The following is a 5,051-nucleotide window of genomic DNA, read 5'->3' as shown; positions in this document are numbered from 1 at the left end:
AAAAAAAAAAAAAAAAGGATACATAGATGCAGAATGAATATAGTAAGCAAGTTTACTCCCTTTTTGAGGAGTCAAAGAAAGGTGAGGAGTTCTCTGTCAAATAGTCCTCAGTTGAAAACTTGACTCTACTTCTTCTAGACTGTATGAACTTAAGTATAGTGATTTACTCATCAGAAAAATAGCACCAATAATGTGAGATATTATAAGTATTAAATTAGGTGTTTAAAAGAGGTAATATTGCTCTTATTTCACTGTTTGCAACCAATATGGGATAGCTATTATTTTTTAAAGTAGGTTGCCCCTGAAAAAGTAGTCAATTCATTTGTAAAAACTTACTTAGTTTTTTAACTTTAGACTCTTTTGTTGTAAGTCTTGAAGACAAATATAATTCATTTTTCTCTTCCTTTTTGTGCGGTCATTTTTTTTCTTTTCCAGCTAGTCACTGTTAGTAGATGGTGCCATTCCAAAATATCAATAGTTTGTGGAATCGATAAATCCTGAAGATTAGTCTGAGAAAGAGGGACTAACCTTCAAAAATTAGCTTATAAAAGCTTATGAAATTAACTTGTACATTTATATAACCTTTAAATTTTAAAATTATTATTGTCTTAATTAATGCTTAATTTTAAGAATATTTGTCTCATTTATCTTACAAAAAAACCTTAGATTTTAAAAATGTTTTTCCATTATAGAGTTTTGGCTCCTAAAGACTCAATAGTGGTATAGATTTTAGTAGGTTTTATAGAGCTACTTTAGACCACTGAATACAGATTCACTAAATGTCGGTTATGGATAATCTGTAAATACTCCACTAATTCACTTATATAAAGTATCAAAAATAGTCAAACTCAGAAACAGAGAGTAGAGTGGTGGTTGCCAGGGTGGGTGAGGGGAAACAAATTGGGAGTCACTAGTCAGTTTCAGTTATGCAAGATGGAACTGTTCTAGAGATCTGCTTTACAACATTGTGCCTATAGTTAACCATACAGTATTGTGCAACTAGAATTTTGTTAACAAGGTGGATCTCGTGTTAAATATTCTTACCACAATAAAAAAATCATATGTAATTTTCAACCACTCAAACGACAGAAAAATGAAGATTAAGGGCTCAGAGAGTATTTTTTAAACAAATATTTAAGTAATTTACAAGCTAGAGCTCACATCTAAATTATGAATTTAAGGGCTACTAAATAATTCTGTTAATTTTTTTTCCTCTAAGGTTTAGGCAATTGTTCTGCTACCTTCCTATCCTTACCTACCTCGTCCCATGCCTACAGTAATGTTCACTCTGACCCTCAAATATCAAACTTGTTAACTATAGGAGAATTGAGTCTCTTTATTTTAGTGTTTACTGAGAAATGGAACCTATCATTGCTGCCTTTTATGTAGGTAATGTACTGTCAAAAGGAACTCTTCAGCTTCCGTATATACATAGGGACTGAATCCTGAAAACGAATAGATGTGCAACTATTTAATTGCATTAAGTGATCTAACCTTTTATTTTCTCTGGTTAAGAATCTATTTTAGAATTTAAGTCAGGTTGCATTGTGCCTCTCTGATGCTATAAATGGACATGTGTTTCTGTATACATTTAGATCACATTTTTCTTTAACATGTGGTTTTAATTTTTATATTTTGTTTGCACTCGAGAATTGGTAACTATTATGTATTTTATGATATTCATGGCATGTACTTATGTTCCTGCTTACTCAACACTGTCAGGAAGAATTTGAAAATGACGAAGTAATAATGGTCACCTTTTAGATTACAATAGTATAAGAATGTGATTAAGTTTTTTAATCCCCAGGCTACCGCTTGAAAATATGTTTTTGAATATTAGCAAGAAGCATATTTCTGATATCATTTATCTTCTGATGTTCAATAAGGCACACTTTATTCAGTTCTCATTGAGCTCAAAATTTATGTTACAAAGAAAAATTATGTTCTTTTCCATGGTCCTGGAAGGCAATTTTATTTCTGAATATTTTCTATCAAGGTCTAGTCTTATTTTACATAACATACAGCTGAATGAACAAGTAAAAAAAGGTTTATTTGTAGAACATTCCAATTCAATTGAGAACTTGCCCATATACATTGAATCTAAACATTATAATTAAACAAATGAATCAAGCTTTGCCTGATGTTTTCTTAAATTTCCTCTTTATACTTTAGAAACTTAAAGCAAAGAGATTTTCATGTGCAATACAACATCCTCATTACCAAGTGATAAAGAGGGAAGAGGCAAAATTAATTGGCGTCCAAAGTTGGTACAATCACTCATATCTCTTTTGGTCTTCCAAAATTCTAGTGAAATAGGTATTGTTATTCCACGTTTAAGATGAGGGAACTGAGATTCTGTGAAGCAACTTGCCTATAGCCAAAGGGTAAAAACATGGCAATACTGGGATATGAACTTATTTTTGCCTAGCTCCAAAAGCCCTGCTCTTAGAGTTCTTTCATGCAGACTTTCAGAAATGAAAAATAATTTCCTTCATCTTTCTTAAACCACATGTTCCTACAGCCAAGTCCTCCAAAGGTTTTATTATCCTTATGTGACTGTAGTATAATTGATTATTACAGTATTTATGGAATATTCTATTGTCTTTAGGGTTGTAGCTGGCCTGAGGTAGAGGCTTGCATGGACATATACATCACCAAAAGGAAATTTAACAGAGAGAAAATCTGCTGCAGCCTAATGTAGCCTATTTTCACGACCCAAACAAATATTATTTAAAATAATTTTTTTAATTTTAAGAATAGCTTTATTGACATATAATGTATGTAAAATAAGTATTCATATATTTAAAGTGTATGATTTGTTGAATTTTGATATGTACATATTTGTGAAACCACCACAATCGTAATTATGATTATAACCATTATCTTCAAAAGTTTCCTCATGCCCTTTTTAACTAAATTCCTTCTTCTACTTCCTCCCACTCTGCCCTGTCCCAGGCAACCATTCATCCATTTTCAATATTGATTAGTATACTTTTTGTGGAATTATATATTAAGCAGAAGCATACAATATGTCTTTTATTTTGCCTAGCTTCTTTAATTCAGCATTATTATTTTCAGACTCTCCCAAAACAATTTTAATAATAACTTAATCAATTTGGTCAGCAATGTTTAATGATTACATAGTGCTTACTTTCACCAGAGCTGTTGCAAATAAAAAAATGTTTCCTTTTCCAAAAATTAGATAGGTTGGGATATAATACTTTCCCTTTTTAAGCACAATACAGTTAGATGCAAAAAGTCAAGTGCTGTGCTTTAGGCAAAAACAGAAGCAATTAAAGAAAGATTATTTTAAAATCACAGGTTTCCCATTTTGTAAAATATCAAAATGATAAGAGTAGCTATTTTATTATGTTTCAATTCTTCATGTGTTGTCAGCTCCTTCATGATACAAATATTTGTTGAATAAATGATGCTATAAATAATTTTCTTAAACACACATTTTTCATTATGCACACTAAAGATTCCTTAGTTATTCTGAAGATAAATTGAAAAGAGGACAATATCCTTAACCTCTGTATAAATTATCAGAGATCAGGAGCTCATGGCATGGATCTCACTGGCCATGGGGGATTCAATTCCACTTGATTTGTGGCTTTTGCATTCTTCCAGAGCTGAATTTATCTCCACTCCTGTCACATAACTGGCAAATCTGTGGTTGCTGTCCAAGCAAGAAAGAAAAGCAGGGTATAACTGGTTCCAGAAAATGAAAGTATCTTTACATTTCTTTTATTCAGGTTTCTGTTGCATATATTCTTACCTTAGTTTCAATTAATAGAGCCCAAAGTTTTAAGGTGAGTATTTTATTTTTCATGGTAATGCTGAATGTTAGTGTGGAAATAAGACACAAAATTAGAAGACAAACTATAGACATCACATTTGACCTTACATAACTCAGTTATCTGGATATTTCCTAGTTATAAAATGAAAATAATAATATTTTTAGTTGCTCTATGCTGTAAACATCATGAAGAAAAATATAATATAAACAACCTGAATAGGCTTTAAAAGCTTTAAGAGGCTACACAAACATAATTATATATCAGGCTCTCTTGAATTTTCTCCCAGGCTAAAAACTGTCGATTTGAGATTGAGTTGTTTTCTCAAGTCCAACTGATGTTAAAAAATCCAAATAGAGGCTGGGCACAGTGGCTGACGCCTGTAATCCCACCACCTTGGGGGGCTGAGATGGGAGGATCACCTGAGGCCAGGAATTCGAGACCAGCATAAGCAATATAGTGAATTATTTGTCTCTACAAAACTATAAGAAGAAATTAGATGGGCATGGTGGTGGGCACCTGTAGTCCTAGCTACTTGGGAGGCTGAGGAGAGGGGATCATTTGAGGTCAGGAATTTGAGGCTGCAGAGAGTTACGATTGTGCCACTGCACTCCAACCTAGCAACAGAACAAGACCCTGTCTCTAAAAGAAAAAATAAATAAATAGATTAAATGCTTCTTCTGTTTATATCTGTATGACAACTAATACCAATAAGTGTAATTATAGTGTAGAGAAACCAACATAGTTTATCCAAGGAAAGTCTATTTCACTGGAAGCAGCTATTACCAATAAGCAATAGAAGGCATTACCGTGACTCTTAATTTGCAATTGTGCTTTTTCATCTTAACTTTAGTATATGTGCTGCCTAAACAAGCACTATTTTTCATCTTAAGCAACAGTTAAGATTGAGTGAGATTTAGCTGAAGTCTATAATTGGATAAACATCATCAAAAAGTTATGTTTTGTTCTTGGTTTCTCTCTGTTGTGCCTCTCTAGTACCCTTTCTCCCCCCATTCCTCCTTCCACATATATGTTGAGTATCAATTCTTTGATGCTTCAGGAATTTGACATTTATATAAAGTAATTCTTTAATTCTCACCAGAATTTGAATTTAATGATATGTGTCTATATATATGGTGAGAATATGTTCTCAGTGAAGTGCAAAGTCACATGACCAAAGTGTGGAAAGGCAGGTCCGTCTCTTGTTCAAAGGAACTGAACGTGGACCATGCAACAGTGAACAATGCTACATAA

Source organism: Carlito syrichta, unplaced genomic scaffold (assembly GCF_000164805.1).
Source record: "Carlito syrichta isolate Samal-C Ts95f unplaced genomic scaffold, Tarsius_syrichta-2.0.1 Scaffold303025, whole genome shotgun sequence".
In the NCBI taxonomy this organism is placed as follows: Eukaryota; Metazoa; Chordata; class Mammalia; order Primates; family Tarsiidae; genus Carlito; species Carlito syrichta.
This window is presented reverse-complemented; position numbering follows the sequence as displayed.